This window comes from Schistocerca gregaria, chromosome 7, assembly GCF_023897955.1.
Source record: "Schistocerca gregaria isolate iqSchGreg1 chromosome 7, iqSchGreg1.2, whole genome shotgun sequence".
In the NCBI taxonomy this organism is placed as follows: Eukaryota; Metazoa; Arthropoda; class Insecta; order Orthoptera; family Acrididae; genus Schistocerca; species Schistocerca gregaria.
Window position 1 is genome coordinate 420,066,039 of NC_064926.1, and position 14,021 is coordinate 420,080,059.

A 14,021-nucleotide genomic window follows, 5' to 3' on the forward strand; every position below is an offset into this window, starting at 1 on the left:
CACGCTGACCACTAAGCCATCGGGGCGGACGGGGAAGACAGAGACTGCAACGTACACAGCAAATAATTGAATGCATGGGGTGTAAGTGGTACTGTGAGGTGAAGAAATTGGCTCGGAACTGGAAATCATCCCTGGCCACATCGAAGGTCAGAAGACTGAGGCTCGCAGAAAAATGTAATCTATTTGTCAAGACCAAGAGACAGGGAGAAACGAACTCAACATTATCAAATTACGGGAGACTTAGATACCAGAAGCCATATGGTCCCTGAAGTGAAGCACTCCGAGCCCTTACAAAATTGCTGGTGAGGGACTGTTTTGGCTGGTACTGTCCTCTCCGGTAGGGTTGGAAAGTGAAGTCAGTGGCGCGTAGGAGTGTGTTTATAAGTTACACCTTACGCAGGCGACCAACGTGTGGGAATGTCAGGTGTGTGGGCGTCTGAGGCTAAGGTGGGGATGATGGGAGGAGATCGAGGGAGAGGGGGTGGAGAGCAGAGAGACTTTTCGGTTTCGTGGAGGAGAGAAGCGGGGCAGCCACGGCGCCGGAGAGGGGGAGGCGCCGCGAAATTAAAGCGTCTTCCAAATCGGCGTCGGCCGTCGACGTCGGAGTGGCGTCGGCGCCGGCCGAGCGCCCCTCCCCCTCCCCGCCCCTCTTTTGAGGGCGGCGCGCCCATTTTTGGAGCGGCCTGCCGGGCCCGCCCGGGCCTTCTCCGGTGTTGAGCAGTGCGCCCCAAGACGCTGCGTCGGCCGCCACTCGCTTGTTCGTCCGCCCCGGCACCGCCGCTGCTCTGGTGAGTAACAGGTGTCTTCGCGCCGCCGCCTAACCAGAGGACCTCGCTCCTAACAGCCACCGCTAACCGACTTCCTCCCCGCGGCGGCGAGTTCTGCGCAAAATGTCCAGCCTCGCTCTGCACGTTGAGGATAACGTGTTACGCCGCCGAGGAGTAACAGCAAGCCACGCAACTGTGCGGCCGAGCGCCAGACTAACATACACAACCCCTATCTCCTTGTGACAACGTGCCTGACGGAAGAGCAAACTAACTCGAGACAATAACATAGACGACTGGTCATAATTCTTGCGAGGCTGACCGATGGAAAGTCCACTGAACAGTTGTTTTGGTTCGCCGTTTAGTTACTAGTCATCTGCTTCCCCAATTTGAAGTCAGTACCACCAAGCGGAAGTTTGATGGTTTATCACCTGCAGAGTGACTTAATGTGAAAACAAGATATGTGTTAATGCCCAGTTGTGCCTGAACTAGATAGGGACGAAGCCACTTAACCACCAAATCAGGCTGATACAACCTAAATTTTATTGACAAAGTGCAGCCGAAGATTATAATATAATGGAGTACAGTGATGTCTCTTAGTGCGAGTGGAATTCGGAAGACGAAGGCGAGAATCAGTGTGGTGTGCAACTTAAGAGTGGTAGCTAGGCTCTAGCATTAAGGTCGAATACAAACACCGTCGGAAGTGCCTGCAACGAGGATAGCGGACGATTAGATGTACCTCAAGAACACTCTCGGTCCGAATAGGCCTCACAAGTCGCTACGGTACCGTGTCATCCTCACCCGGTAAGCGTCACTGGATGTGGATACGGAGTGGCAGCGGGTCAGCTCTCCCGGCCGTTATCAGCTTTCGTGACCGGATCTGCTACTTCTCAATCAAGTAGCTCCTTGATTGGCCTCACGATGGCTTCCAAACAGATGTCGACGGTAGCCGATCCGAGTACGAGCCCAGCCCGATAGCGCTGGATTTGGGATCTGACGGGAACCGTGTTACCACCGCTGCACAGTACCTGAAGAGCATCACTTGTGCCAGTAACACCAGTGTCATGCTGTAAAATAGCCATAGCACACTATGCTGTTAGAAGCAATATAATCTACCACTCTAGTGCTACAACTTTGTATTCCCTGCGACGAATTTTGACGCAAGAAAGGGCATCTTAAATATGTTATCGATCAGCTAAGTTGTTTTACAAACAAAAATTACATTATGTTATGTCCATGACAAGTGATAAAGAAAGAAGAGCCACGGGAAGATCATAACCTGTCATCCTTCATGTGCATAGTACTATTGTTAAGCAGTGAGGGTTTTATGATGTCTACGATAATATCAATATAGTTTCCGTTGAACCACTAACATTATAATCATTTAATATAAATGCCCTAAAGGGTATAACTGATAATAATTTGATCATAAAAGTATTTAGTAGTCTGCAGCCTCTCATGTACGAATGAAAAAGTATATTTAGTTCGCTGCTTCATATCCACACCGCTACCAGTCTGCAAGATAAGTAATGTGGAGCAGTGACGTACATTGCCTAATAACGAAGAACACAGGAAGAAAAGTACAGTTTCTAAAAGACTAAACACAAGCTCAAGGAGGCAAAGATGTGGCAAACGCGGCATTTATCCAATCGTTAAAAAGCATTACACCCAATATCTGAAAATTAGGATGCGATAGTGTCACAATGAAACGGTGCACATGAAGCTGATGATTAGCAACAAGTTAAATTTGACTGTATGAAACACACACTGTGATGATATTGTGGATCACGTTTGACATGTCTTCGCTGCTTGTAGAAACAGGAGAGATAAAGGGCATAAATGTCAGAATTCTACAGCAGTAAATAATAAAAAATAAGATCAAAGAAATCATAAAAGTACAGTTGGTCTACAAACACTATCTCATACAATTTGATTATCATACCGATATTAACAAAGGTAACAGAAATGATGAAACGTACGTTGAAAATTTGTGACTTGTAGATCTGTCAAGACGTTCAGTCTCATCGGCGAATTTGAGGAGTAAAGCTAACGCAAATCTGGAGATGTTTCTCCCGTGTTCATACGTTGTAAGCTCTGACAGAGATTGAATTCATAGAAACGACGAGAATGTTACCTGATATCTCAGTGATAACTGTATCTACGTATTCACAGTATTTGAAATTCTGCCTTGAATATTCCTACAGCGTATAGCGCACCCTTTGTGGATAAAATCACAATAAACATTTTCTATGCAGCGGAGTGTGCGCTGTTTTGCAACTTCCCGAAAGAGTAAAGCTGACAACTGGACGGATGTTCGAACCTGTAGCGTTGCCATGCTCTTACCCCCTAAGCTAGCCTATACAGCTCACATGCGACCTCCTCTGTTTCAGTTTACCAGTGCCTCTCCTTCACTTCACTGGTCTTCTGTACACCTTGCTGGAGTTAGCATTACTGACTTGCAGCTCAGCCCACGTTGCCGGATTAGTACACCTGGACTATCATTCCTGGCTCCCTACGTGAAACAGTACTCACACATCCACATACCTTATTGATTATCACTCTTGCATACGTTGATAGAACAGTTCTCCTGCATATTTTACTAGACTACAACTCTTGCATACCTTGCTAGAATGATTCTCCTGCGTACGTTGCGAGACTATCACTCTTGTATATCTTGCTAGATTGTCCCTCCTGCATACTTTGCTAGACTAGAATGAATGAGATTTTCACTCTGCAGCGGAGTGTGCGCTGATGTGAAACTTCCTGGCACACTAAAACTGTGCGTCGGACCGAGACTCGAACTCGGGACCTTTGACTTTCGTGGGCAAGTGGTCTACCGAATGAGCTACCCAAGCACGACTCACGACCCGTCCTCACAGCTTCAATTCTGCCAGTACCTCGTCTCCTACCTAGACTAGCACTCTAGCACACCTTGCTGGACTAGTCCTTCCTACCATTCTCGCATACATTGTTAGAATAGCCTCATGCATACCTTGCTAGACGAGCCCTATTGCATATCTTACTGGAGTAGTTCTCCTGCATGCCATGCAGAAATAGCACTCTTGCATATCTTGCCGGTTAAGCACTTCCGGTACAAGGAAAACAGTGTTCAGATACGTACAGTTTCTGTGCTACGGGAAGAAGCAAGTTAAAGTTATCTTCTAGTGCGCTGTGTCAGCTGCTCTAAGCGGCGATAACAGTTATCTGTAACACTAGCAAATATAACGTTTGTAACAGACTGATGAGATAATAGCGCTAAGTGTTAAAGTAAACACCGAACTTGAAGTATTCACGCTCGGTGTTTACATGTTTGCTTCTGTAGCACGACGGTCGCACTTCACCAGGACATGGGACATTATTCAAATAAGCCTATGTTTATCTACCGAAACATACTATCCAGTCTATCTCTGTAGCTGTGCGATTATCCCGGCAGATTGCTAACCGAAAGGGCCCATGTTTGTTTCCCGGTCTGGTCGGAGATTTTCTGCGCTCTGGGGCGACTGTCCTGTTGTCCTGACATTCACACTGTCGTAACTGACATTCCACTAATGAGATGGCTGTATGGACACGCCCCGAAAGCCAATAAATTATCATACTATCTACACCAAAAGCTACTGTATAGAGGAAGTGCAAGATTAATCGTCACACTATACGTCCGTTTTGTCTGTTCGCGAAAGGAGTAAGGGAAATTTGATGCATTCTAGTCTTTCCTAGTATTTTCCGTATGCTCATCATGCAAGTTGACGAATGGATGCAGTCTAATGAGAGAGCCTCTTTGGTCAGCTGTTCGCACTTTGGCCACCACGGTGTCGGCATGGAGGACGTGGTCGTGGTCAGAGCCGCGCTATCGGGTGTCTGGGACGGCCGGGCTCGCAGAGGCGCTAAAGATAGCCGCTCTCCCGCGTCCGCCTTCATAATAGCCGCGCTTCATACCGGGCGTGGCTGCAGGTCCGCGTATGGCTTCTGGCGGGTAGAAACCGTCAAACACATTGCGGCGAAGCGAAACGCTCAAGTTTTTATTCCTTCTTGTTTAGACTCTAATACGTGTACGCAGTGTAGCTAACCGTAGGTGATCACTAACGGCACTTTGGACTAAACAGTGTGGGGAGGGTGGCTGCAGGGAGGAGAGAGGATGGGGGAGGAAGAGGAGGAGGGGTAAGGGGGTGTAGTTAGACGGAGACTAAGATGCAGACTTATTGCTTTTACTTTCGAATAGAACATCTCAGACAGTGTTGGTTACACGTAAAAAAATCATTATAGAGATGTTTCCAGAATGAGATTCTCACTCTGCAGCGGTGTGTCCACTGATATGAAACTTCCTGGCAGATTAAAACTGTGTCCCGGACCGAGACTCGAACTCGGGACCTTTGCCATTCGCGGGCAAGTGCTCTACCATGACGGTAGAGCACTTGCCCGCGAAAGGCAAAGGTCCCGAGTTCGAGTCTCCATATTCATGTACAACTTTCTTTTGTAGTTGATTCTTGCAGCGCTGGATCTGAAGGTCATCGGTGTATCAGATTGAAACCGCTGCCCTCCCTTCCTTCCACGTTGCAGGGGTCCTACAGCTGTCGTTGCATCTCGCATCTCTGTCGCCAAATGCCTCGATCTCTCCATTCATCTTCATCCATTCTTTTGACTTGCCCAAAACATCCTAGCTATCTTTCTTCTATTTTATTCGTAATACTATACAGTGCGTCCGTGCCCTTTCCCTTGTTTCCTCATTTCATACGTGTTTAAAGCTGATCCAATTTGTCACTGGTTCCACGATGGATTTATATTAATGAATTCCAACCTTTAAACTCAAGACCAAAGTGCAGGGTTTAATTTCTGGATAGCAGCCCTTCCCTGCCTGATCCGTTGTTGGATGTTTCTGTCATAACTATCAACACATGACAGGTTCAAATGGCTCTGAGCACTATGGAACGTAACGTCTGAGGTCATCAGTCCCCTAGAACTTAGAACTACTTAAAACTAACTAAGGACATCACACATATCCATGCCCGAGACAGGATTCGAACCTGCAACCGTTGCGGTCGCGCGGTTCCAGACTGAAGCGCCTAGAACCGCTCGGTCACACCGCCCGGCACGTGACAGGTGCTTAAACTCTTCATAAATTTAAATAAGATGTTCGTCAACGCCCAGATTAGTTCCGTCTTCTCTGAGTTTTCTCCTCATAGATCTTAAAGGGTGTTGGAGGCTTGATGGAGTCCATTAGTTATTCTGAAGGCCTCTCTAGAAATTTATTTTCCTACTTTAACCTCTTCCCACACAAAAAATAAGCAGCGTCGGTTTAAATAAATTCACTGAAATAAAAGATCACAATGAATTTTTATTCTGTAGGGGAATGTGCGCCCATTTGAAACTTGCCATCAGCTTAAAACTGGGACTCGATCCCGGATCGATTTCACGCTGTAGGAACTTACTCATGCGACAGGGTATAGGTAAGAAAGAAATAACATAACTACAGAAACATTTCACGTGCATTTCAATGATGCTTGGAATCATGTAGAGCAGATGTTAAACACTGAACTTAAAATCTCAGTCGGCACCTCATTTTCTGTACATGCCTTCAAGCACCATAAAATAGACTGTCAATTTTTCCTATTATCTGTTTTATTTCTCACTTTTAGACAAATCATTTCACACAACGTTTGACCGTTCCTTTTTCAAAAATTCTCCTAGCAACTTGTCGAAGTGACCTGTATTTAGTACTTCTTTCGAAGGAAGCCTTTTTGAAAGTTAAATACTACACCAACTTTTTATGCTTAAAGCAGTTTCTTTTCGAAGAAGTAAACCTTTTGACACTTCATTTGCCTCAAAGCGTCTTCTGTCCTCAAAATGACCTTAATATATTGTTTTATCCGAAGGAAGCGCTTTCGACAGTATAGTATCAAACAGATGTAATTTTTTATGCGTGAAACCCTAGGCCTTGGAGAGATGAACTGTTTGACACTTCATTTACATTGTAAGCCGTGAAATATTTCAGTTTCCTCTCAAACAACTTATAAGGTTCTTCTTAATTACCGTGACTAATGCTTCAAATGGCTCTGAGCACTATGGGACTTAACATCTATGGTCATCAGTCCCCTAGAATTTAGAACTACTTAAATCTAACTAACCTAAGGACATCACACAACACCCAGCCATCACGAGGCAGAGAAAATCCCTGACCCCGCCGGGAATCGAACCCGTGAGCCCGGGCGTGGGAAGCGAGAACGCTACCGCACGACCACGAGATGCGAGCCCGTGACTAATTTCAAGCAATTAAACTCTTTATTCCTTTTTTTAAAAAAAACTAGACCTCATGCTGGTCGGTTTAGTACCCCATTTGTCCATATCCAACCATTCGTTTGGGTATGAAAATTCGGACAAGAATTTTCCCTCATATCCCTGTCACGTTTTCCGGTGGTTTTCACAATGTCTGTGTTTATACAGTGTTTATATATAACAGCACGCCTGTCTGAAAGAACAGACAGTGTTGGCCATTCACAGCTGTTTTAAATATTAGAAAAACATATCGACATGCTAGAATGGCGGTATTTAAAAAAAAATTAGCACCTCCTGTGGGATCCCAAAATGTGTCCATAGAGGTTCGGGAAAATATGACATACCGAAATTTGGGTCGGTCCAGCGGGCGTGCATGGATATTCAAAATGGTTAAGGCGACCGCTTACGATAAGCAGAGAATCCATTTTCGAGTCACAATCCGGCAATAATTTTTACGTGTCATCAATAAAATGTACAGCTGACGTCAATACGTATTCATAATTTGCGAATCCATTTCGTAATTGAGTTTTCGTTAATGATCCTAATTACTGTCAAGCAATTAAACCTTTTTTTTAACTAGCCCTCACGGTAGTGACTTCCCTACCCCATTTGTCCATTCCCCACTCTTAATTCGGCTACGAAAATTCGTAAAAAGCTCCAAGCTGGAATTTCTAGGTAGTTTCGTTTCGCTTCGATTCAAACATTTGATCAAGAATACCCTCGGGAAGGAGTAGACGAAGCAGATCTGCTAGAGGTGCGTCACGGTCCTCCCACTTCCCCGGCCAGCAGTCCGTGCAGACGAGGCCCCGGTGACCCAGATTCTGTTGGGGACCCTGGGGACGGCTGACCTCTTCGGCGGCCTGGATTGCAGAGCTTGCCGCAGGGGAGGCAGCGCCGTATGGCCTCGCGCGCCGCGCTGCGCCTGCGTGCGGGCAACCCGGTCAACACTCCCTGCGCACCAGTACCCCGTGTCGTGCTGCGGTGCCCTTACCGCTTATAGCGCAACTCGGTTGCATTCTCCGACGCAGAATTTTTCTTCGTACACTCACATCAATTTCCAAGTAAATATCACACCACTGATTTACACTGACTAAGATTAAACGTGAAGGAACTCAAGCCATCCTATTTACAAGAAAAAGACCGAGTGTAAGAGAGACATTACAAAGTAATAACATAAACATTAATTGGGCACACTATGTGCAATATCTCGGAATAACACTCGATAGTAAATGTACAAAGATCATATTAATAACAAAGGCACGGTATTTCTAGATTTCCGGAAAGCTTTGGACACCGTTTCTCACAAGCGACTTCTAATCAAGCTGCGGAGCTATGGGGTATCGTCTCAGTTGTGCGACTGGATTCGTGATTTCCTGTCAGGAAGGTCGCAGTTCGTAGTAATAGACGGCAAATCATCGAGTAAAACTGAAGTGATATCAGGTGTTCCCCAGGGAAGCGTCCTGGGACCTCTACTGTTCCTGATCTATATAAATGACCTGGGTGACAATCTGAGCAGTTCTCTTAGACTGTTCGCAGATGATGCTGTAATTTACCGTCTAGTAAGGTCATCCGAAGACCAGTATCAGTTGCCAAGCGATTTAGAAAAGATTGCTGTATGGTGTGTCAGGTGGCAGTTGACGCTAAATAACGAAAAGTGTGAGATGATCCACATGAGTTCCAAAAGAAATCCGTTGGAATTCGATTACTCGATAAATAGTACAATTCTCAAGGCTGTCAATTCAACTAAGTACCTGGGTGTTAAAATTACGAACAACTTCAGTTGGAAGGACCACATAGATAATATTGTCGGGAAGGCGAGCCAAAGGTTGCGTTTCATTGGCAGGACACTTAGAAGATGCAACAAGTCCACTAAAGAGACAGCTTACAGTACACTCGTTCGTCCTCTGTTAGAATATTGCTGCGCGGTGTGGGATCCTTACCAGGTGGGATTGACGAAGGACATCGAAAGGGTGCAAAAAAGGGCAGCTCGTTTTGTGTTATCACGTTATAGGGGAGAGAGTGTGGCAGATATGATACACGAGTTGGGATGGAAGTCATTACAGCATAGACGTTTTTCGTCGCGGCGAGACCTTTTTACGAAATTTCAGTCACCAACTTTCTCTTCCGAATGCGAAAATATTTTGTTGAGCCCAACCTACATAGGTAGGAATGATCATCAAAATAAAATAAGAGAAATCAGAGCTCGAACAGAAAGGTTTAGGTGTTCGTTTTTCCCGCTCGCTGTTCGGGAGTGGAATAGTAGAGAGATAGTATGATTGTGGTTCGATGAACCCTCTGCCAAGCACTTACATGTGAATTGCAGAGTAGTGATGTAGATGTAGATGTAATAAGGCTAATTCATAAACTTTACCCGTTTCTTGCAAGTTCAGAAATGAGTACACACAAATTTCGTACTGCACAAAACGACAATACTACAAACAATGTCGTAAGAATGTACCACATGAGGATCGACCAGCTATACTAATATAAAAATGCCACAAACTATTGAAAACTGTTCCTTCCGGATTATTCTGAAGGTACCATGCTGGGAACGCACAGTAGACGTGCTCAATGAACTTTATATGACAACAGTTCGTGAACAAATAAGAAAGAGAAGCAGGAAGCTGCTAGAGAAGATCGATCGTTTACAACCAACGTCAAGGCATCTGGAATACGCAGGGTCCTTAGGACCAGAAAAATGGCGTCGGATAAGTGTCCCTAGATCCATTATAAGAGATGACGATTCAATAAAAGACAGACTAGAAATTACCATAGTAGGCGAAATGGGCCTAGCCCATTCGGCTGTTAAAGTATGTAAATGACTCAACACACATAGAGAAAACCAGCCACCAAAGGTGGCATTGCCTTAACAACAGTATTCACTTTGTTATATCTTGCACGATTGGCTAATTTCGGCCTTACAGGCCATTTGCAAGCGTAGTCTAGAAAGAAACAGATCCAAGATACAACAAGTACAATTTTAGCTTACTGACATACAAAAATTTTGTATTTTCTAAGGGACAGCCTAAAAACATACATATAGGTTTCAACGTGCAGTGCAATTAGCTGTTATTAAACGGCGGATACAGTAGATCAGAAAGAGAGCACGTAACTCGCAAGCGTGGGAATTAAAATCGGAAAACTTACTGCTTGCAGTAATAGTAGATAAGTACTAGTAAGTGACGGTACAAGCTATTGCAACGGCATAATTTTATCTCTATAAACGGTTTTGCCTTACTTGTCATTGGTTTCCATTTACTTTCTGCTAAGCAATATAAAATACGCCATAACGTATATTCTATATCAACAACCTCAGTGACTTGGAAATATAGACTTATGTCGAATATTTCGTGCCTTATGTAGCAACAAGTTCCGTGGAAACTGAGGTATCGAGAAATAAGCAAATGAAAACTTTCTTGTAATCTCACAGTATAGTACGATAAGCGATGAGGAGTTAATGAAATTTATATGGTGTCTATGAACAAGCCAACATAAACAATTTACGAACATAGCAAATTTAAGGCACCATTATGAAAAATATTTTAATTTTAGAATGACAGCAGTCACGGAATAATGCAACGATAAAATTTCAATTGAAAAGTGGACGATAAACAATATGGATAGGAAAATAAAAGAAGCTTTTAAAATGTAGTGTCACAAAAATATTGAACGTTAGATGTGCTGGTAGAATAAGTAATGAAGAGGTGAGGAAACGAATTTGGGAGGAAAAAGCTTTTTATCACAATTTGACTCAGATAACAGGTTGATAGGACACATTCTGTGCCATCAAGGAATACGAATGAAAATTTTCACTCAGCAGCAGAGTGTGCCCTGATACGGACCTTTCTAGCAGACAAAAACTGTGTGCCGGGCTGGGATTCGAATCCGGTACCTAACCATTCGCGGGCTAGTGCTCTACCCACTGAGCTATCCAAGAGCTACTAACAACCCCTTCGATCAGATATACTTCCGCCAGAACCCCTTCTCCTAAAGCTGTAAGAAAGGGTTGTTAGTCGTGCTTGAGTAATTCAGTTAGTAGAGCATTTGTCAGCGAAAGGCAAATGTTCCAGGCTCAAGACCCGATCCGGCAAATAGTTCTAATCGGCCAGGAACCAGGAAGCTCCATCAAGGAATAATTTGCAAATGGTAGCAAGTGTAATGGATAAAAATCTTTAGAGGAAGACAAAGCCTAGAAAATGCAGTTACATTTCCAAAACGCAAGTTCTAACCGCTAAGAAAAATGCAGTCGTCCATTTACGTTATGAACAGAAAGTACTAGAGGCAAAAACTGCCCAGGAGCGGGGAGTGTAAGAAGTATAATCGTGTGCGTTTGGAAAAATAATGTCGATGGATTTTCACTTGGAGGTACTGATTAGTGCTGGATTATTCGCTTCATTTTGTCGCTGACATACATAAATATCAAGGAATCGTTTCTCTTTCAGTACCAACGGCCTTGCACCAGTGGTAACAGCGGTAATCCTCAGGTCACTGAAGTAAAGCGTTGTGGGGCTTGGCTAGCACTTGGGTGGGTGACTGTCCGGGTCTGCTGAGCGCTGTTGGCAAGCTGGGTGCACTCAGCTACTTGACTGAGAAGTAGTGGTTTCCATCACAAAAACTGACAACGGTCGACAGCTGTGTGCTCACCACGTGCCCCTCCGGTCCGCATCCAGTGACGTCTATCGGTTGAGGATGACAAGGCGGTCGGTTGGTACCGGTGGGCCTTCCGGCCTGTTCGGACGGAGAGAGAGTTTCTCTTTCAGTGCGTTAATTGTGCCGTAAGTTATGCGACACTCAGGGAAGGAAACTTTAGACGTGACGAAATCGTTTAGTAATCGTATACAATGGAGTACGGCATGTTTTCAATGCGTTAAACCCTGTCAATTGTTACCAACCTCTTACACCGATGACAGGAATAGCATATTCTACAAAAAGATCATATTACTATCCACACGAATTCTATTGGCTGTTTACTCTCACGATTAAAAACTGACATTTGTTCTGCCGATGCTACAGTGACAGATGGAAAGCTGTTCTACCACTCAGAAAAAATAATAAAAAGGAGTTTTAAGGCCGTAGCTGAAGAAGAAAAATTAGCTAACAGTATAAGCAGTTTTGCGGTTGTAAACTTCCTTAATAATGTTATCTCAAGCCGCGAACCCCTGTAGGAATGCGAATGAACAGTTTAGCCTTTGCCGCCTTGAGTCGTTGCGAGTATTTAACACCGAGTCCTCATCCGGGCAGAGGCGGCGATGATTAAGGCAAGCTGCTTTCTCTGCGCCTCGCGTCGGCGTCTTTCATCGCCTTTCATCGTAAGACCGCCCGACTTTCGAGTGCGCAAAGAGACGGACTGAGTTTAAGCAAAGAGCGCCGGAGACGGCTTCTCAGGCAAACGAAAATGGATGGTTTATGCTCCTCAGCCGCGCTAGCTACATAATTATAAGTACCATCGTCTGAATGCAGGGCCTGATGGCTGTATTGAATACTATGATATCAGTAAATACAAAACATAAAAAAGATCTCTAGTCCAACATTCAGTAAATAATCGTGATGCTTGGGTGCTTATCATAACGGGTATACTTCACACAGAGGTGACAAAACTCTTGGGATTCCTCCTAACACGTCCTTTTGCCCAGCGTAGTGCAGCAACTCCAACTGGCACAGACTCAACAAATACTTGGAAATCCCCTGCAGAAATACTGAAATATGCTGCCTCTATAGCCGTCCATAACTGCAAAAGTGTTGACGGTGCAGGATTTGTTGCACAAATTGAGTTCTCGATTGTGTCCCACAAATGTTCGATGGGATTCATGCCGGCTGATCTGTGTGGCCAAACCATGCGCTCGAACTGTGCAGAATGTGCTTAAAACCACTCACGAAAAATTGTGGCCCGTCGACATGGCGCATTATCGTCCAACAAATTTCCATTGTTGTTTGGGAACAAGAAGTGGCTGCAAATGGTCTGCAAGTAGTCGAACATAAGAATTTCCAGACAATGGTCGGTTCAATTGGAACAGAGAACCCAGTCCATTCCATGTAAACACTGCACACACCATTATGGAACCACCACTAGTTCAAATGGTTAAAATGGCTCTGAGCACTATGGGACTCAACTGGTGTGGTCATCAGTCCCCTAGAACTTAGAAATACTTAAACCTAACTAACCTAAGGACATCACACACATCCATGCCCGAGGCAGGATTCGAACCTGCGACCGTAGCAGTCGCACGGTTCCGGACTGCGCGCCTAGAACCGTGAGACCACCGCGGCCGGCCCACTAGCTTGCACAGTGCTTTGTTGACAACTTGGGTCGATGGCTTCGTGGAGTCTGCGCCACATTCCAACCCTACCACGAGCTCTAATCAACAGAAATCGGGACTCATCCGACCAGCTCACGGTTTTCCAGCCGTCTAGGGTGCAACCTATATGGTCACGAGCCCAGGAGAGGCGCTGCAGGAGATGTGCCGTTAGCAAAGGCATTTGCGCCGGCCATCTGCTGCCAAATCCCATTAACGACAAATTTCGCCTCACTATCCTAACGGATATGTTCGTCGATTATTTCACGCAGTACTGCTTGTCTATTAGCATAGAAAGTTCTAGGCATACGCAGCTGATCTTCGTCTTTAAGTGAAAGCCGTCGGCCACTACGTTGCCCATGGTGAAAGGTCATGTCCAAAATGTGGTATTCTCGGCACACTCTTGACCCTGTGGATCTCGAAATATTGAATTTCTTAACGATTTCCTAACTGGAATGTCCCATGCCTAGCTCCAACTACCATTCCGAATTCAAAGTCTGTTAATTCCCGTCGTGCGGCCACAATCGCGTCGGAAACCTTTTTACATGAATCACCTAAGTACAAATGACATGTTCAGTTCAGCCGATTATAGATGTTAAGTCATTCCACTTTTCTCTTGTTGATTCGTGGAGACGTAGGAAAAAAAGTTAGTTTTACAATAGATGGCAGTAGCTTCAGTTGGTGAAGCAGGTGGTAG

General features: G+C 44.9%; 1 protein-coding gene across 2 annotated transcripts in view; it reads left to right on the forward strand.

Moving 5' to 3' along the window:
- Positions 1 to 522: 522 nt before the first annotated feature.
- The window catches only part of LOC126281202 (tropomyosin-1), a 98,202-nt gene continuing 84,703 nt past the window's right edge, over positions 523 to 14,021 (forward strand). The window contains exon 1 of one of the 2 annotated variants that reach the window (XM_049979937.1): positions 523 to 788. The gene's annotated coding sequence lies outside the window, so the exon portion shown is untranslated. The remainder of the gene's footprint in view (positions 789 to 14,021) is intronic. The other variant, XM_049979938.1, reaches the window with a different exon arrangement.